The following is a 22464-nucleotide window of genomic DNA, read 5'->3' on the forward strand; positions in this document are numbered from 1 at the left end:
GACGTTTAGACGCGCGCTAGAGGCGGTTTAACCAATCACAACACACTGGGCCAGCTAATCAATCAGAGCCCTTAGTGTATTTCTGAGGGAGGGGCTTCATAAAAGCAGGAAATGATCAGCGATTTCAGAGGAGAAGGGACAGAGCGGTGTGGAATAAAGGTAAATGATGTGAAAAATAATGCGTTTTTTAACAAACGAAGCATTAACACATGTTAGACTGCACCCCATTAACACAATCAAGCCTATAAAAAAATAGTCAACCACCCCTTTAATAAAGAACGTGGCAAAGTCGTCAGCTGTTAGAGTTGATGAAGGAGGGGGAGGAGGAGGACAAGGGAGAGAGGAAAATGTTTTAAAGAGCATGCGAGAGTTAGATGAATTGTTAATTTTATAACGCTAGTATGTGCTTTTAGCAGTGGAGATATTAGTAGAGAAGGAAGAGAGGAGTGACTGATATACATTAAGGTCAGTAGGATTTTTTTGATTTGTGCCACATCCTTTCAGCAGCCCTGAGCTTAGAACGATGTTCTCAGAGAACATCAGATAGCCAAGTGGCAGAAGGGATGGTACAGGCTGGCCTGGAAGGCAAAGGGCAGACAGTGTCTAAACAAGATGTAAGAGTGGAGCAGAAAGTATCAGTAGCGCTGTTAGCATCAATAGATGTGGAAGTCTGCAGCCTGAGGTTTATCTAGGTGGATGTTGAAGTCTCCAAGCATAACTAGGTGAGTACCATCCTCAGGAAAAGTTGAGAGTAGCACATATAATTCATCCAAGAAGTTACCTTGTGGTCCTGGGGGTCGATAAACTACTACAAAATGGATTTTAAAAGGGTGGGTAATAGTGACTGAATGTGATTCAAAGGAGCTGTTAATACCCAGAGAAGGTAAAATAATAAATTTCTAATCATTAGAGATAAGCAGACCAGTACTTCCACCTCATCCAGTCAGAAGGGGCGTGTGGGAAAATTAGAAATTATTGGAGAGTGCTGCAAGTGTAGCAGTGTCCTCTGGTTTGATCCACATCTCTGTCAGGGCCATGAGGTTTAGTCTTGAATGACTAGAAATAGATGTAATGAAATCTGCTTTGGTTACTGCAGACTGACAATTCCAGAGACCAATAGAAAAAGTAAGTGTATTAGCAGACATAGGCAAAGTGCGCAGGTTTCTAGGATTGCACTGCATATAGTGTGTGATGCGTGGTATGCGAGTGGTAGTAATAGTAGGGGTATGGAAACAGTAAAAAAAAGTAAGAGTAAAACTAAAACTAAGAACTGAAGCAAGGTGAAGAAAAGAGGACAAATCAAAAGCGATACTTATGTCCCTTGCCGGTGTCCCTGCCCGGTGGAGTCGCACAGTACAGTCGATGGTCTTTACACTCTTCGGTCTTCATACATGCGTCCTCTAGGGGTCGCTATGGTGAACGCCTTCAGCGTGACCAGTGTCTGAAGCATAAATCTAAAGTCATCTAAAGTCATTACCCGGTGCGTTCACAGTCTTTTGTTTGGGTGAAAAGCATTCACTCGAGGTCCTCGAGGGAGCAATCTGCTTGCATTGTGAGCCTTTTTCTTTGAAAAAGCTCCACTCTCGTTTGTCACTCTTTCCGAGGAAAGAGGGACAGCCATCAGCTCCTCGCAGTTCAGGCTGCTGAGGCACGGAGGAAAATGTGCTTGTGGGGATCGCAGGTGGACCTGGCTGATGAGTTGAGAGAGGGTCTTTCCCTTTCGCGCTCATCAGGCGTGGACGAGAGTGAGCTGTGTGATGACGATGCTATTTCTCTTACATCATCTGATCCAGCGGCTAGTGCTCTGCTGGCTCCATGTCGGATGAGGATGAAGAAGTTGAGACAGAGTCCTCTCATTCCTCCTGCCCTGCGTATGCTGAGCTGCTTGAGGTTATGGAATGCGCCACGGTGAGGCTTGACTTGCCGTGGAAGCGTGTTAAGAAAGTGATGCCTCGAGGCCGCCTCGATGAGCATTTTCTTTCTGATCATAACCCTCCAGCTCAAATGAGCCTTCCATTTCTTCCTGATCTCCATGTGGTTCTGATCTTCATCCTGCATCCATAGGTTTCAGCATACTAGTTATGCCAATATTGAGGGGATGCGTGAGAACGGTTATGAGAAAATGCCCCCTACTGAAGAGACACTAGACAGCTATCTCTCTGTGGGTGAGACATCTTCTCTTAAGGCTCCCTCCCTGCGTCCAAACCATTTCAGGATACATCTCGTTTGAATGGCAGGGTGTACGTAGCAGCAGCAGGTCAGGCTGGAGCTTTGTTGCACACTATGGCAGTGCTTCAAGGTTATCAGTCTGACCTGTTGAAAGACCTGGATAAAGGCCAGGGTTTATCCACTGATGAGATGGCAGAGTTGACTTGCACCACAGATCTTGCTCTCCATGCCAATAAGTAGACCGCTACTGCCATTGGCAGAACTATGGCGGCCATGGTGGTTACGGAGATGCATCTGTGAGTGAACCTGGCAGATATCGGGACAAAAGAGAAGGGCTTTCTCCTTGATGCGCCAGTTTCCCCTTCTGAGCTTTTCGGCACTTCCGTCAAGATGGTGGTCAAAAAGTTTAAGGAGGCCAAGATGCGCTCGGCTGCCTTTAAATCCTTCATTCCACGAAGGTCCAGTTCTGAGCCTGAACTACTAAGGGGTCCTGGCCTGTCTCAGTCTAGGAGTCAGAGGCGGGAACAGGAGACTCGCGCCCCTCCCCCGCTTTCGGGTAAGGGTCAAAGGGTTACAGGCAAGACTTGAGGGAGGTGATCCAGACAAGGTGTTCTCAGCACTCTCATCCAGACCAGAGTAAAACCTAACATCTTCTCACCTCCCTCCGAGAGTTTTTCCATCTGCTCTCATCTTCCTTCCCTTAATTCCCCTGAAGCCACTATCCCCTCCACCTGACTGAGGTTAGGTAGGAGCCTCCTGCGCTCGCATTACAGTCTCTCATGCTGGACCTATGATGTTTTGGTTAGTTTCTATGTCCCATAGAACTATCTACTGATGGTCCGGACCCAAGGGCTCTTCGGGCTTCGCCTTCAAAATGATACCCGTGAGCTTGAGTCATGTGCGGGAGCCGTGGTTGGTGAGTACGATCCATTTCATCTATCTATTGCTAGTTTATTTGAATTCACTAACTATTTTCTCTGCAGCGCTACTGCTGTTTCTGTTTTAGGGTTAGGACCTCTGCGAGCACCTCCCCTGCTAAAGTCAAAACCTCTCGCTGTTGACCGATCATGGTGATGGTAGCTCACCTGTCGGTACTGGATCCAGGCTGGATGATAGCCCTGCATCTTCTGCGTCACGCTTTCTGGGAAAACCATGCAGCCAAGTCGCAGGGCCTTTGCGAGAGCCATTTTAGCTGATCAGGTCCACAGTGTAACGCTGCAACTTCAGGACTCGCAGGTCCTCCATTCGGGTGAGCATTTTTGGAGTATAATGCTTCGTGATGTGCTCCCTGATGTCCTGGCTGGGTGTTTGCTTCAAGAAGCTGCCCCGGCCAGGATGTGCTACTCATGTCTCGCCCCGAGGGGTCTCCTGAGATTTGAGTCATCCTCTTAACCATCATGCATGTGTTCTCTGAGGTAGGGCTCCTCTTGCTGAGGCGTTGAGTGGCCTAACACTCTTTAGTTCCCCTCTGCAGTTTGGTAGACGGTCAAGCCTGCGGGACCTCCCTGTCACACTGCCCTTATGGTCGAACCGGCGAATTGCCCCTTTGCGGGATGGGCTTGAGTACGCTGCATTCCCTGAGGTATGAGTGAGATGTGTTTCTGCGGAAACCCTTCCTGCTTTGGCTCTGAGGAGCAGTAGCTCTTCATGCATGAATGGGTTAATGGGTCCCGTTGTTTCTAAGGTTCTCTTCATGTCTGGTTGAACAGGACCCATGCTGTCTATCGAGATAGAGAGCATGAGACTGTGTTCAGCTGCATCAGTTGATGGTCTCTCTTTGGGCCCTGCTAGACTACCCTTCTAATCTAGCGCTGCCGTCTGGTCAAGCTGAGAATGCTCCCCTCACTGTGAGGGTTAGCTATGAGCCTATTACTCTCAGTTTGTACATTGAGGGCCCGCTTCTGCTCCAGAGAACTCCATATGCAATGAGTTGTTAGGCCCGTCCTGTTGCCTCCTTGGTCAGTTGCCTCTATGCTGGGACCCTTTTGTTCCCTGTTGAAATGTGCATCTCCTTTTAAGCTGGATCCCATTTCGGATATACCAGTTGCGGTCAATCTGCTCGCCGGACATGGCTGTGCTCCCCTCACTGCGGGAGGGTCTTTTATGAGCTCACCGGTCCTTGGCAAGTTATGTGAGTCCTTCTCTCTACTTGAGAGCTAGGTACTTTGCCTCTGGGCTATTGATCGCTTCGGTTGAACTGGGTTCCTCTCCCTTAGCTTAGCTTATGTTTCAGACACCAGTCACGCTAGAGGATGTTTCTTAGCAATGACAACTGCGCTAAACACTAATGAGAAAAGAAATAAATACACTTGCGAGCTGCTTTTAACTTCCGCCGATTGACTGCTTCTCTCAAAGAGTATTTCTTTACATTGTCTTTTGCTAGTGCTTGAACACACTTTACTGTTTATCACAACAAAGGGCTCAGCAAGCGCATGACATTGACAAGGTATGTGATACAGTACGAGACCAAACGCGACTTCAGCACGTCTCAACACAGTAAACAAAACAAGCATTTATGAATACGGTAATTATTTAATGTTAGCAAATTATTTTTCACTTTAAAATTATGTTAACTTTCATACTGTTTATGTCTTGTGGCTATACAATTGCAACAGTGAATATTTTTACATTTATGGATTGGTCCCTTTCATTGGATGGACAAGTGAAAATGAATTTGTGTGATAATCAACATTACGTCACAAATGCTTTCAGCAGAGCTAACTGAAACTATGGATCCTTTTCTCTAAACGAAGGGTAAAAAAAGGGTAAAAAAATGTATTTGTTTCTCAAAATACTGAGTTTCCTAAATTAAACATAAGATCTGTTGAGTTTGAAAGATTTTTGAGAGTATCTAAGGTATAGAACTGTGTTTGAACTCAATCTGTGATTGAACCTCATTTAAATGAACACAGTTGAAACAATGAACTATTTCCCGTGTCTTTCTGCAGTGAGTTGAAGTTCCTTTTATGCAAAAATACTTAAAACTTTTCTACAAAACAGTTCCTTTCTGCATAAATACTGGCCACACAAACACAGATGAGGAGCACAACACAGTCTACTCCAGGAGAGGAACTAGTGTTAGTTTGTTGGCATCTTGACAACAGTGAAACTGTCAGAAAGTGAACGAAAATACAGAAAAGGGAAAATGTCCAGAGAACATGAGAAAAGCATCAATTATATCTATGAAAATTACTTGGTTGCAAAAGAAAAAATTAGAGAAGAGACCACAGACAGAAACACAACGAGAATCCAGTCATCTGAACTCACAGGTAATGAGATTAAGAATGCATTTCATCACACAACATAATAGCACAAATTTGATAATTGTCACTTAGAGGCACAAGCATTTTCTCAGTTTTTATGTTTTCAGTTGTTGTGTGCTGTGCAAAATGGATAAATTAAGACAATAAAGTCATGTTGGTTCATCTTCAGGAAGTGATTCTGTGAGGATCAGAAGCTCCAGAGCAGATATACTGTGTTTGGTGCTGCTGTGTGTTCTTCTGCTGACTGCAGTCATAGTGCTGGGAGTCATCTTCACTCAAGAGAGACAACAGCTCATATCCAACAATGAAAACCTGATCAATGAGAGAGAGCTGCTGATACTCAAGAACGTAATCCTGACCATTGAAAGAGAGCAGCTATTAATCAAGAACATAATCCTAACCATTGAGAGAGAGAGACCAGCTTGAAAATGAACTTCAAATTCGTGGTAAAGTCTCTTCAGTCTTTGTAGCTATTTGCTATTCTTCTTATTTTTTAATGTAAGAGTGGTCACTTGTAAGTTGAATGTGTCCGGCTTCTGGTGTCATCCGCTTCCACTTATTATTAGCTGTATGAAACTTGTTTTGCTGCTTGATACTGCAAACTGAATATTTCTTACCATATTATTTTAATGTATTGTTGTGTTTTCAGTAACATTCAGTGTATACAATATATATATATATATATATATATATATATATACAGTATAGATATATTAGCAGTTAAATGAGAGATGTTCAGAGGAAATGTGTCCATTATCCATGTGTCCATTGTTCATGCCATTAATGTGTAATTGTTTAATCTGCTCAGGATGTTGTTAAAAAAATGTTTGGTGGTACTACAGTCTGGATTGGTTTTACTGACAGTGATGTGGAGGGCAGATGGAAATGGGCTGATGACAGCACACTGACCTCTGGTTTAGAAATCACTGAACTGAACTGATTATTATGTAATAAATTATTCTCACAGTCAGTATCATATCACACAGAAAGCAACACTTAACATCTAATGCTGATCTGTAGTTTCAGCTTCTGGTGTTCTGGAGAGCCCATTGGAGGAAGAGCATAGAACTGTGTTGTGACTGTGGATAATGACCCAAGGTGGCCCATTTTATTTGGGTGGTTTGATGTTCAATGTAATTATGGCTATCAATGGATCTGTGAGAAGGGGATTTTACAACTCACACTGCCATAGGAACATCACGCAACTTGAACAGGACAAAACTTTTGTAGTAACCGATTCTCATCTAAAGCAGTGTTTCTCAACCTTGTAGGATGCCCACAACTGCTTATTTTGAATCTCCTTTGTCGGACACCCATTTAATGTGCTGGAGTTTCTTCTAATGAGCTGATGAGTTGAGTCACGTGTGTTCAATTTGGGAGACATACAAAACGTGCAAAACAGGACTCCAGAAGTGTTTCATTTGACCAGAAATACCTTGTGAGTGAATGTCAGTATTCTGAGTGAAATTCCAATCTTCAGTTATTATTTGTACATTACTCAGTTCTACATCACCAGTCATTGTGAATCACTCCAGTACTTAAAACAAGTTTGAATAAAATAAAGGTGTTAAAAAGTTAAAAAGCAGGCTGTGGAATTATTATTAATTCATTCCAGGTTTGGTTTATAAGAAGTTTTCAAAGGTATATAGTATGTGAAACGTGATAGTTGCAATGGAAACATCATGATTACAGTTAAGATAGAACACAGGGATACCAAAATACATTTTAGTTTAATGAACCTCTACAGATTTAGCCCAAATTTATGAACACAAGTTTCTTAAAAAAATTAAACCCTCTTAAAAAGTCACTGAACAATTTGGACAGTGTTGGAAGAGCTCCTAAACCATCAATCATAAAAAAAAGATCAGCTGTCTTTTCAAAACATCTCAAAAGCTGTAAATGTTCCCAAACACGAGCCAGCACCAAATGATCAAGTCTCTGAAGACTTTATACAGATACTGAGTAAATATGTGATAATAAATGCATTTGAACCTCATTTACATGAACACAATCAACATTGTTGAAACATTATTTTCTGCAGCAAGTTCCTTTATGTATAAATAGCATTTAACTTTTCCATGAAACAGTTCCTTTCTGCATAATTATATAGCTACATAAACACATATGAGGAGCACAACACATTCCACCCCAGAAGAGAAACTAGTGTTAGTTTGTTGCCATCTTAACAACACCAAAAGCTTAGTAAGAAAAAGTGAACGAAAATATAAAAAAGGGAAAATGTACAGAGAACATGGGCAAAGCATCAATGATGTCTATGAAAATGACTTTGTTACAGTAGGTAAAGTTGGAAGAAAGACCATGGACAGTAACGCAACGAGAATCCATTCATCTGAATTCACAGGTACTGAGATTGATAATGCATTTCATCACACAACATAATAGCACAAATTTGAAAAAGCAGTTCATATTCATGAATGAGTATCTGACTAAAGAGAGAAAGCAGCTAAAACTGGAGAAAAATTATCTTGAGAGTTGTCTTGGTAAATTGTGTGTGTTTCTTTGGTCTTTTTAGTAGATTAGTAGTAATGACATGGCTTACAGGAGGAAAGGAGTCAAAGTATTTATTTATTTATTTTTACCTTCCAGAAATGTCTGTTTTGGAAAGTTTGACGATAACAATCTGAATAATCAAATAAAGGCAGGTTTCTGGTATAATCTTTAAACTTCTGACAGAACAAACACTCTGAAGTGAGCAGAACTTCTATACATATAAATACTTGAAACATTTCCACACATCAGGACACACATCAGGAGTATAATAGTGTCCAGCTCTGATAAGCTGCTAGTATTAGTTGTTTTGTTTATTTGTTGGTATCTAAAAAACAAATATTAGCCTACATTTAGGTTATATTTTAGAATGCTCTCGTCTTCACTGGAACTCTCTGGAATTCAATAAAGGTACGACTCAGAAAATGGACACAGGAGCAAGACAAAGGATGACATATGATGTCTATGAAAATGCTGATGCTATCAGAGGTAAAATCACAATGGCGATAAACGACTCAAATACAACGAGACTCCAGCCATCTGAACACACAGATACAAACTGTAATAATTAATATTTTCCTCATGAAAAATAGTGCCACAGACAGGGCCGGCCCGTGGCATAGGCGGAATAGGCAAATGCTAGGGCCGCAGCCGATCCCTAGGGGTGCAAAAGATTTTTTATTTAAATTTTTTTACCGATACTACTTCAATACTAAGAATTTAAAATATTACAAAATAGCGATCGTCCCGCAAAAACATTTTATTGCTCTCCCAACTCACCCTGGTTCGATGCATGATCAATATTCCCCCGCACAGCCGCACTTCTACATACGTACATCAGTTACCTGATTGTGATAGATGTTCACTAATAAATTACTACTATCTGATTATTTGACTATATTAATACTACTGTCAAAAAGACCGAAGCACTCTGGTGCCCAGGAAAGAAAAAAAAAGACGACGACGAAAAAAAAAAAAAAACGGGACAAAGACAGAGAAAATGGGATGAAATAAATGACGATCATATAAATAAACTAGATGAGGTAAAAGTTTGTGAACAAACTTTATAGAAAGCCTAGTCTAAAAGTTTAAAAAAGGGTCTGGAGCTCCAGAGTTCCGAGATTTTTCGTGTCACAAGGTAACACGTTTTAATAATATTTTTAAGCTATAGTTGTGTAGTATTTGGGTATTTATTGTATTTTTAATTTTAATTGGCTAACTTAGTCATGTTTGTATATAACTGGGCATAAATGTATTGTACATTGTTAGTTCAAGTTAGTAAATACATTCACTAATGTTAACAAATGATACCTTATTGTAAGTGTTACCATTTGACTATCATCAGCTTTTTTTAATAAGAAAATGTAATATCCAATAGTCACATATACTCCTACATTTCTCTCTTCATATGCACTTTTGAAATATCTAGCTATGCAGTTTCTGTGTGAAACTGTGATAGAGACAAAGCAGTTATGTACCTGTGCTGTATTAAATGCTAGTGAAGGAACTAACAGCATGTTTGTGTTCTTCAGGAAGTGATTCAGTGAGGATCAGAAGCTCCAGAGCAGCTGTAGTGTGTTTGGTTCTGCTGTGTGTTCTTCTGCTGACTGCAGTCATAGTGCTGTGTGTCATCTTCCCTCAAGAGAGACAACAGCTCATATCCAAGAATGAAAACCTGACCAATGAGAGAGAGCAGATAATACTCAAGAACACAAACCTGACCAATGAGAGAGAGCAGATAATACTCAAGAACACAAACTTGACCAATGAGAGAGAACAGCTAAGAAGTGAACTTCTGATTTGTGGTAACATTTCTTTAGTCTATGAAGTTATTTGCTATTCACCTTATTTTTTATGTATTTGTAAGTTAAATGTGTTTCCCCTTCTTGTGTTATCTGCTTCCACTTATTATTAGTTAAAACAGATTGTTGTGCTGCTTGACAATGCAAACTGGTGCAAAATATTTATTATCATATTATTTTAATATATTGTTGTAATTTTATATATATATATATATATACGGTATATATAAACTTGTCTGTAGCACAAATTTTTTTACCGTTTACTGCAATCTGTTATTCTTCTTGTAATTTTCCTATAGCGGTTAATGAATCTGTAGTTTCACACATTCACAGAAAATAGCTCATGTCTACGTTGAGAATTGTTTTTTAAAATACATTTTTAAAGCATGATGCGGTTAAGTTGGGTTGTGGTCTCAGAAACTTTAGTGTATAGAACATATGATTATCCATTATAAGTTACAGACAGATGAGTATAAATGAGAATAAAAAGCTAACAGCTGAACTGGTTGCGTTTACAGTTGGATGGATTTTCTATCAATCCAGTTTTTACTACATGTCCAATGAGACGAAGAACTGGACTGAGAGAAGAAGATACTGTACCGAGAAAGGAGCAGATCTGATCATCATAAACAACAGAGAGGAATATGTGAGTGAAAGACTGCATTTTATAGTTTTTAGCAGCTAAATGTGAGATGGTCAGATGTAATGTGTCTATTTATGATAGAAATGTGCAACTGTTTTGTCTGCTCAGGATTTTGTTCAGAACATGTCTGCTGCTGCTGTAGTTTATATTGGTCTGACTGACAGTGATGTGGAGGGCAGCTGGAAATGGGTTTATGGCAGCACACTGACCTCTGGGTGAGAAATCACAGAATTGAACTGATTTTTATTTAATACACGATTCTCACAGTCAGTATCATATCGCACAGAAAGCAGCACTGAACATCTAATGCTGATCTGTTTCAGCTCCTGGGCATCTGGACAGCCAAATGGAGACAATAAAGTAGACGAGGACTGTGCTGTCACTGTGGCTGTGCCTCGGCCAGCGTTTCTTAATTTAGTAGGGTGGCATGATGTTGCATGCAATAGAGCTTTTCAATGGATCTGTGAGAAGAGGATTTCACAGTTCATACTTCCATAGGAACATCACACACCTTTTTGACCCAAGTTCAACAGTACAAAACTTTTGTAGTAATTGATTCTAATCTAAAGCAGTGTTTCTCAACCTTGTTCCTGGAGGATGTCCACAACTGTCTCCTTTGTCAGACACACATTTCATGTGCTGGAGTTTCTTCTAATGAGCTGATTAGAAAGACATACAAAATGTGCAAAATGGGACTCCAGAAGTGTGCTTCATTTGACCAGAAACGCCTTGTGAGTGAACATCACAGAGCATTCTATCATATAAGTGAGATTCCAGTGTTCAGTTATTATTTGTACATTATTCAGTTATACATCACCAGTCATTGTGAATAACTCCAGTACTTTTTGAATAAAACAAAGGTGTTAAAAAAAAGCTGCAGCGCTATTATTAATTCATCCCTTTTCAAAGGTATAAAGTATGTGAGATGATTACAGTTAAGTTAAGATGATCCAAAATAAATACAGTACTTTACAAACACACATGCTTTACCTGATAAACATTAAAGGGTAAGTTAGCCTAGATTTTTTTATTTTGAATGGACCACTTTCAAGCATTTTAAACAAGCATGCAAACCTATAGTAAAATGAGAGTGAACTATTGCTTAAACTCTTTTGTAGAGAAAATTTGCTTGATGTTTTGACAGCTTTCTTGATTTATTGCTATTCTGTATAATTTAATTAAACTAAATATGGTATAACATTTCTTTAACATCTCTCTGTTTTCAATACACACATCTACTTATTCTTAAAACACACACACACACACACCCACACACACACACACACACACACACACACACACACACACACACACACACACACACACTACTTACAGTAGTTCACATTTTAGTTCACGTTTTTCAAGAGTGCACATCTTCATTCATATATTATTTCCAGGAGTGTTATCACAAGTCACTCTCTTGCTGATATACATGATGATTTTCGAGTTAATTACTTAAAATGCAACTTAGCATCAAAAAAAAAAAACCTTCTGAAAAAAGATTGTGTCAGGTTATATTTGAATGCTACATTTTGAGTGTTTAAATTTACACTTAATGTAAATAGTAACTAATGTTTACAGTTAGTGCAAATATCCTTTCTCTTAGTAAAAGGCATAGCATGTTGGCAATGCATTAATAAAATAAGCAACCTGATTAGATTGCTAAAAAAAACTGAAGAAGAAAAAGATGGAGAACAGATCCCTGTAGTTCCCCTGTATAGGTGCCTATATAGTTTTGCTTTAAATTTATATTAAATATTTAAATCTCACCTGAGAAACCCTGATAGTTCATAATATTTCATAATTAATTTTCAAAAGACTTTTCACAAGTTACTTTCACTCAGCACAAAAAAAGAAAAAACTCTTTGTAAGTGTTTTAATTTGATTGATAAAAGAACTGCATTAAGGACACTAAAATATGTTTCAATTTTGACAAACAGCAACAGTTACTGACAGTAGTTCTGTTAAAAAGTTCTAGAAAATCATCAAATAACTCACACTTCTTGAAGAACGTATATGCAGCCATTGCTAAAATCATAAACTGATCACTGCTCTGGACTGTTGATGTAGCAGCAACAAAAAGTTTTCCAGATCTGAGAGTCAGATCTGATCATAATAAACAACAGAGAGGAAAATATGAGTTTTGTGTACATTTGTGGTGTTTAGCTTCTAAATGAAAGATGCATATGGAGTGTGTCTGTCGTCTGTTAATTGATATAAAAGCATAATTGCTTCATATGCTCAGGAGTTTGTTAAGGAAATTACTGATGAAAGAGAATTCTGGATTGGTCTGACTGACAAAGAAGTGGAGGGTAGCTGGAAATGAGTTGATGGCACCAACATGATCTCTGGGTGAGAAATCACTGAACTAATTATTATGTAATAAACTACTCTCACAGTCAGTATCATATAACACAGAAAGCAGCACTGAACATCTAATGCTGATCTGTCGTTGCAGGTTCTGGACATTTGGAGAGCCCTTTGGACTAACAAAAGAGAATTGTGCTGTGACATATTTGACACACTGGCCTTTTTTAGGGTGGCTTGATGTTAGATGTGATGGTGCTTATCAATGGATCTGTGAGAAGAGGATTTACCCCTCATATGGCCCTAGGAACATCATACAACTTTTACAAAGCTTTTATAATTAATGATTATCATGTAAAGCAGGGGTGTCCAATCCTACTCCTGCAAAGCAATCTTTACAAGCCGATTTTAGCTTCAATCCTAATTGAACACAGCTGAACCTCTCAAGGTTTTCAGGATTACAAGACATTTTCTGGCAAGTGTGTTGAAATGAAACTCTGCAGGATGGTGGTCCTCCATGAGCAGAAATGGACACCCCTAATCTAAAAGAAATACTTGTTAAAGCCTTTTATCTGGAGAATTAAAATGTTAAAATAAAAATCATTACTTACTCGTCCCTTTTCTGCAATATAAGTCCTGCTCGCACGTATTCATTTAATGGCAGTGAATGTGAACCACATTCAAGCTTCAAAAAAAGAATGCAAACATATCATATAATTATCCCAAGTGTCTATATAGAGTATATAGCCCAATGAACTATTCCTTAGAGTCTTTTGTAGAGTCATTTTGTCAGTTGATGTTATGACAGATTTTTGTTTTATTGTAATTTTTTAATAAACTATCTTTAATATAATACTATGAGCTGATGTTATTTTTGACCATTCTCTCATTTTGTTTAGCACAAGTGGTAAGCTTTGGCCCAAATGTTACTGACAAAAGTTCCTTTAAAAAGTCAGCCTCCTTAAAAACCACTAAATAATTCACACTGATGGAAGAGCATGTAAATGTAGCTGATGATAAAACTGTTAAATATATACTGATCAACGCTCGGGACTTTGATGTACCAGCAACAACCTAAAAGCTATACAAATTTTAAAAAGATCACTCATTATTAAAATTAACATATGCATTTGAACTTCATTTAAATGAACCCAATCCACATTGTTGAAACAAATAATGTCCTTCAGCAGTAAGTTAAAATTCCTGTACGCTCCTAAACCATCAACCAAAAAACAAAACAAAACTGTCTTAACTTTTGATGTACCAGCAACAACCTGAACATTTCAAAAGTCGTATATGTTCCCAAACACCAGCTCGAATCAAAATGATTAAGCCTCTGAAGAATAAATGTATACGAGCCTCATTTAAATGAACACAATCAACATTTCTGAAACAATGAAATATTTCTAGTGTCCTTCAGCAGTGAGATGAAGTTCGTTACCTCATAAATACTTAAAACATTTCCACAAAAAAAGTCCTTTCTGCATAAATACATGGCTACACAAACACAGATGTGGAACGCAACACAGTCCACTAGTTTGTTGGCATTTAATGATGGCAAAACTGTCAAAAAGTGAATGAAAAAAAAATGCAAGAGGTCAATTTGGAAAGCAATTATAATGTAAAGCCACCCAGTGGCCCAACAACAGAATCCAATGGCGTGGGTGAAGGTATAATGTGTGTCCTGTAGGTCATTGCTTCTGCAAAGTTCACTTAATTTATTAGGACTTAGTTTCAATTTGATTCTATCACCGTGTTTAATCTGATTCCAATTTCAAGTGATCATTGAATTTAGACAGTATTTCCAATTAAGAACTGATCACAAATATTGATTATGCATTAAAGGGCACCTATTATGCCCATTTTTACAAGATGTTATATTGGTCTTGGGTATCCCCAGAATGTGTCTGTAAAGTTCAGCTCAAAATAACCCACAGATCATTTATTATAACAGCTGGAAAATGTCATTTTTGGGGAGTGTCTAAAAAAAGAACTGTTTTAGTTTGTTTTACTTTAAATGCAAATTAGCTGCATATTCCTGCCCCGTCTCCAGAATAGGGCGAAGCGTATGTCTCTCTGCATTATATATACAGCAATAAACAGCTGGTAGAAGCAACATGACTGAGAGCAAGAGAATCGGTGTTCAGCCGTACATATAGGAAGCCAAATGCACTGAAAGTGAGATGAAAGAGTGTGATGCTACAGAGCTTGCGCCTCGCTGGCCTGTCATCAGTGTGGCTCAATGGACCCAGTCGTGTGAACTAATCTCACAAGCACGGCGCTGATCATTTAAAATATTTCGATAATGCATGCACACAAATACGGTTAAACCGCTAAGCACTATAACGACATGACATACAAAGCAGTCTGGAGTGAAATGATTTGCGCAGACATAAATGTATTTAGGTAGATTTTAAGGCGCATTACCTTGAAAAATAAAAGTAATCCACTGCTTCCTCAGCAGTTCAGATGTTGGGAGAAAATGAAGACTCTTATGTTCAGTCTTACATCCAAACACAGAGCACCGGGATTGTAAAAAATGGAAGACAGCATACAATCGCTGAGGGTGGAAACTTTAGCAACGCAGGACTGTCAATCAACTCCCATGGCCCGGCCCTATGCAATGTGATGTCACATTGCATAGAAAATCAGAACAGCATGCCAAGTGAGACTGATTTGGTTTATAGGGGATTAAAAAATGAGGAGTGGGTGGATTTTTATTATTGTAGGGTGGTTGTGTTCACACACTGCCAATACACATTTATGTCCAAACACCATGTAAAAGTGGATTTTAATAAATGGTGCCCTTTAATGTAGATATTTGGTTATTCTGAATATCTTTATATGCTTACTTCCAATTATTCAGCATTTCCACAAAAAAAGTCCTTTCTGCATAAATACATGGCTACACAAACACAGATGTGGAACGCAACACAGTCCACTAGTTTGTTGGCATTTAATGATGGCAAAACTGTCAAAAAGTGAATGAAAAAAAAATGCAAGAGGTCAATTTGGAAAGCGATTATAATGTAAAGCCACCCAGTGGCCCAACAACAGAATCCAATGGCGTAGGTGAAGGTATAATGTGTGTCCTGTAGGTCATTGCTTCTGCAAAGTTCACTTAATTTATTAGGACTTAGTTTCAATTTGATTCTATCACCGTGTTTAATCTGATTCCAATTTCAAGTGATCATTGAATTTAGACAGTATTTCCAATTAAGAACTGATCACAAATATTGATTATGCATTAAAGGGCACCTATTATGCCCATTTTTACAAGATGTTATATTGGTCTTGGGTATCCCCAGAATGTGTCTGTAAAGTTCAGCTCAAAATAACCCACAGATCATTTATTATAACAGCTGGAAAATGTCATTTTTGGGGAGTGTCTAAAAAAAGAACTGTTTTAGTTTGTTTTACTTTAAATGCAAATTAGCTGCATATTCCTGCCCCGTCTCCAGAATAGGGCGAAGCGTATGTCTCTCTGCATTATATATACAGCAATAAACAGCTGGTAGAAGCAACATGACTGAGAGCAAGAGAATCGGTGTTCAGCCGTACATATAGGAAGCCAAATGCACTGAAAGTGAGATGAAAGAGTGTGATGCTACAGAGCTTGCGCCTCGCTGGCCTGTCATCAGTGTGGCTCAATGGACCCAGTCGTGTGAACTAATCTCACAAGCACGGCGCTGATCATTTAAAATATTTCGATAATGCATGCACACAAATACGGTTAAACCGCTAAGCACTATAACGACATGACATACAAAGCAGTCTGGAGTGAAATGATTTGCGCAGACATAAATGTATTTAGGTAGATTTTAAGGCGCATTACCTTGAAAAATAAAAGTAATCCACTGCTTCCTCAGCAGTTCAGATGTTGGGAGAAAATGAAGACTCTTATGTTCAGTCTTACATCCAAACACAGAGCACCGGGATTGTAAAAAATGGAAGACAGCATACAATCGCTGAGGGTGGAAACTTTAGCAACGCAGGACTGTCAATCAACTCCCATGGCCCGGCCCTATGCAATGTGATGTCACATTGCATAGAAAATCAGAACAGCATGCCAAGTGAGACTGATTTGGTTTATAGGGGATTAAAAAATGAGGAGTGGGTGGATTTTTATTATTGTAGGGTGGTTGTGTTCACACACTGCCAATACACATTTATGTCCAAACACCATGTAAAAGTGGATTTTAATAAATGGTGCCCTTTAATGTAGATATTTGGTTATTCTGAATATCTTTATATGCTTACTTCCAATTATTCAGCCATCAGGGACCCAATGTCGCAATTGAGTCTCACATTGGCTGTACATGGATCTCACAATCACAAACTCGCCAATCTGATTTTAATCAGAGGGTGTAGGTTGACCAATATCTTCAAGTCTGCCACCTTCTGCTTGCTCTTGACAAAAAGTGTAGTTTATTTACTCTTTTCCCATACAACTTGCTAAATCAGTGATGGACAGAAATCAAAATATTACAGATGAAGTGCCTGCTGCTCCATTCATCCAGGCGCCTTCAGTTTGACCTACCCTGGCCATAAATTTGAGGAAACATCAGCCTCCACGTGATCTACTAGTCATAATGATTTCAGGAGAGTTCAAAATCAATCAAATAACATTTTATTTATCATGTAAGAATGTATAATGCCAATTACATAATTAAAAAATTAAACGCCAATTGCTCTCACGCCACACATGTTCTCACGCAGTGAAAAATGCACCGCGGAGCAAAAAGTACACTGACAACACACCAACAGACAAGACAGAGCAAGTTACTTCTGGTATGAGAAAGTATCGGCTTTCAAATTTTGTCATTTAAAAAAAAAATCTAAACAATAAATAAAATTTTGTGCTGAAAGTAAATAAAGGTATGGCTCAGAAAATGGACACAAGAGAGAGACAAAGGAAAACAGATGATATCTATGAAAATGCTGATGCTATAAGGGGCGAAATCACAATGGAGATAGAAGACTTAAATATAATGAGAATCCAGCCGTCTGAACACACAGGTACAGAGTTTAATAATTTATACTTTTCCTCATAAAAAATAATAGCATATGCACACACCTTCAAAGAGAGAGATCAAGTATGTACCTGTGCTGTATTTAATGCTAGTGAAGGGACTAACATCACATCTGTGTTGTTCAGGAAGTGATTCTGTGAGGATAAGAAGCTCCAGAGCAGCTGCGTGTGTTTGGTTCTGCTGTGTGTTCTTCTGCTGACTGCACTCATAGTGCTGTGTGTCCAAATCTTTACAAACATCGATCCTGTTTCAAACCAAGGGCAAAAACATAATGGAAGAAAGAGACCAGCTACTAACCAGAAATAAAAACCTCACAGAAGAGAGAGACCAGCTACTAAGTACTAACCAAGAACAAAAACCTCACAGGAGAGAGAGACCAGCTACTATCTAAGATTACTAGCCTTTCAGGAGACATAGACTGGCTACTAAACAAGAACATAAATCTGACAAATGAAAGGGATGAATTAATAGCCAAGAATGACAACCTGATTAAACAAAGAGGCCAGTTAAATGAAATTCATGAAATTGGTAATTTTAAATTATATTAAAACAAGAACAAAAAGAGAATACATCTAATTGATTGTATTCTCTAGAGTTTTAGAGAACACATCTAATATGGTTGAATTTGTCTTCACAGATGGATGGATGGATTTACCATGAATTCAGTTATTACTACATTTCCTCTGGGTGGAAGAGCTGGACTGAGAGCAGAATATATTGTACGGATAGAGGAGGCGATCTGATCATCAAAGACAACAGCGAGGAACAAGTGAGTGAAATATACTGTGTGTGTTGTTTATCTGGATGAGAGATGAAATGCCTCTATTGTCAGTGTATAATAGAAATATGTTATTGTTTAATCTTCTAAGGAATTTGTTAATAACATTTCTGGTGGTGCTGATGTCTGGATTGGTCTGGGCACCATTAGGCCCAGATCACCTCCTGAAGTGGTTTGAGCGATCAGATTTATATCCATCTATAATGCGTTTCGGAGGGCATTTACACCTGGCCTTTTCACGATCGGATAGCTATCCGATCAGACAAAAAACGCATGAAGTGACCAGGTGTAAACTGCCCCATAGATACTGAGTGTTTCTGTAATAACATATGCATTTGAATCTAATTTAAATGAAAACAATCAACATTGTTGAAACAAATATTTAGGGTGAAGTTCTGTGAAGTACCTTTATGCATAAGTACATTTTCATAAAAAATAAATAAAAAAAACCTTCCTTTCTGTATAAATACTGGCCACACAAACACAGATGAGGAGCACAACACAGTCCACTGCAGGAGCGAAACTAGTGTTAGACTGTCAGCATCTTGATAACACAGATACTGTCAGTAAGTGATTGAAAATATAGAAACTTGGAAAATGTATAAAGAAGATGCAAAAATCACTCATAAAAGCATTGATAATATTTATGAAAATATTGCTGTTACAAAAGGTAAAATTTGGACAAGAGACCACGGACAGTAACGCAACGAGAATCCAGTCATTTGAACTCACAGGTAATGAGATTATTTAAGGATACATTTCATCACACAACATAGCAGCAATTTGTCAATAATGGCTTAAAGGCAGAAGCGTTTGCTCAGTTTTCATGCTTTCCATTGATGTGTGCTGTGTTAAGTGGATAAATAAAGAGAATAACAGCATGTTTGTTCTTCAGGAAGTTATTCAGTGACGAGCAGAAGCTTCAGAGCAGCTGTAGTGTGTTTGGTTCTGCTGTGTGTTCTTCTGCTGACTGCAGTCATAGTGCTGTGTGTCACACTCACTCAGCTCATATCCAAGAATGAAAACCTGACCAATGAGAGAAAGCAGCTAATACTTAATAACACAAACCTGACCAATGAGAGAGAGCAGCTAATACTCAAGAATACAAACCTGACCAATGAGAGAGAGCAGCTAATACTCAAGAATACAAACCTGACCAATGAGAGAGAACAGCTAATACTCAAGAATGATATGCTGACCAGAGAGAGAGAGAGCAGCTAAAACGGGAGAAAAATAATCTCAGAGGTGTCTTGGTAAAGTGGGTGAGTTTCTTTGGTCTTTTTTGTAGTTGCTATATGTTACAGAAACATCTGGTTAGTATTCCTAGGTGTTTGCACATCAAGAGTAATTCTAGTGCACATAGAGTGGACTACATGAAAGCTAAGACCAATTTAAAATGTAATATGTAAAGAATGTACAAATGTTTCCTCTTTGTAGGGTCACAGAACACCATGTAAAGTTACCGCGGTGCTGGGGTTAAGTGATTTAATTTAAAATAATTATTTTACCTCAAATATGTGTGAGTACACAATAATAACATATTAAGTATATATGTTTTTTTTTATTAAAATCATAAATGGATGCTCCCTTACTTGTCTCTATCCCTAAAATCAACCCCTAATACTAAACTTGCTGATCACTTAAGGCGCCCTCACCGGTCTAGGAATGGTTTTGAATATGGTAACAATATGAGCTGCATGATTTACGGTTGATGCCATCCCGTCTGATCAACAACAAGACACCTTATCCAATTTCAATTATAAGCCAATCAGATATCTCTTAGGCACTCCATTTTATTTAAAATAACCACCTCTCTGAGGTGATATATACAATGGGAATAGGGACGAAAATGTGATCATCTTAAGGTAAATCCACTGTTCTTACACTCCACGCCACAATCCCACTTACTAAATTTGTTTCTTTTGTAAGAACGGTGGGTGAAGTTAGTTAAAATAAGACAGGCTATTTGCACTTAGTGTAAATAGACACTTCATAACTTGCTCAGTTTAGAGTAGACTGCAATAACTAATGGTTGTTTTACACAGATGGATGGATTTACTATCAATGCCGTTTTTACTACATGTCCACTGAGACAAAGAGCTGGACTGAGAGCAGAAGATACTGTACAGAGAGAGGAGCAGATCTGATCATCATAAACAACAGACTGGAACAAGTGAGTGAAAGATACTGTGTGTGTGTTGTTTAGCTGGATGAGTGATGAAATCGGTCTATTGTCAGTTTATAATAGAAATGTGTTATTGTTTAACCTCCTAAGGAATTTGTTGAGAACATTTCTGGTTATGCTCATGTCTGGATTGGTGTGACTGACATTGATGTGGGAACGTGGCTATCACACTATTATTTTACCTATATCATACAATATTGATATTTAACATGATATCAATTTACCATTAATAGGGAGGGAAATGCTTTCCACATGTTTGTTAGACCCTGAGAATGAAGGTAAACATAACTTTCATAAAGATACTGAGCGATTTTGTAATATAACCACATTTAAATGAACACAATTCACATTGTTACAGCAAACATTTAAGTTGAAGTTCCTTTATGCATAAATACTCAAAACATTTTCACAAAAACAGTTCCTTTCTGCATAAATACTGGCCATTCAAACACAGATGAGGAACACAACACAGTCTACTCCAGGAGAGGAAGTAGTATACGTTTGTTGGCATCTTGGCAACGTCGAAAGTATTTAACAGTCTAAAGGAAAATATAGAAAAGGGAAGAACTTCAGAAGCAGCTGAAGTGTGTTTGGTTCTGTTGTGTGTTCTTCTGCTGACTGCAGTCATAGTGCTGTGTGTCACACTCACTCAAGAGAGACAACAGTTCATATCCAAGAATGAAAACCTGACCAACGAAAGAGAGCAGCTAATACTCAATAACACAAACCTGACCAATGAGAGAGAGCAGCTAAAATGCTCTTAAGAGTTGTCTTGGTAAAGTGGGTGAGTTTCTTTTGTCTTTTTAGTAGTTGCTACATAACAAGAACAAGATGTGGTTAGTATCAAGTTCTTCAAAAGAAACCTTAAACTAACAGCAATTTAAAATGTAAAACATAAAGAGTGTTCAAACGTTTCCTCTTTTTAGGATCACAGAATATATGTTATGAATCCTGTCCATGGACTTCCATCCGATCGCCACCAGAGGTCACTCGTCCATCATATTGACTCTTTCACTACACAAATGGTTACACGTCACCACGGACTACATTTCCCATCATCCACTGCACTGATTGCACACAGCTGTAACCAATCACACACACACTATATTACACTCACTCAAATACTTCTCAAATGGCAGAGTATTCGGTTACGGGGTGAACGAGACGAGAGATGTGTGGATCCATGTGCAAAACTTTATTTAAAGACATAGTCAAAACAGGTATATTGAGGGCAAGACAAGAGTAGTCCAGTGAATGCGCGTGGTTGATCTCCGGCGAACAATGTCCAAACAGTGTAACCCAAAGTGTGTGTGATTCAATAACACATTGGCTGTTTTTGAAATCGCCCCTATTTCCCTATTTCATCTTCTAGCAAGAAGTGAGAATTCATTTAGTGTTACTCTCATGGGTTTCTCTAGCTTTTGAGTGTACATTGGTTATACAGTTGCTGTTGTGGTGCATTATGGGATTGAATGAGCACACTCGATAATGTCCATTATTGTTTTGGACACCACTACACTGAATCATTTAGTCAATCAATTAATTTAAAAACACTCATTCATTCAGGAACAAAGTGCCACTGCTGTGTGTTGCTCTGAGAAGTGGAACTCTTTATTCTGCTTCGGCTTCATTTGGAACTATTTTCCTTGGTGGAGCAAAAATAGACAAAGTAACTGTCAATACTTAGAATACTTACAATTATCTTAGGTTAGAGAAAAACGTACTGTGCCATGGTACAACAGTGATACCCATTCTCTCAAGAAAGAAACTCGTAAT

Source organism: Sinocyclocheilus grahami, unplaced genomic scaffold (assembly GCF_001515645.1).
Source record: "Sinocyclocheilus grahami isolate Dianchi unplaced genomic scaffold, SAMN03320097.WGS_v1.1 scaffold497.1, whole genome shotgun sequence".
Lineage (NCBI taxonomy): Eukaryota > Metazoa > Chordata > Actinopteri > Cypriniformes > Cyprinidae > Sinocyclocheilus > Sinocyclocheilus grahami.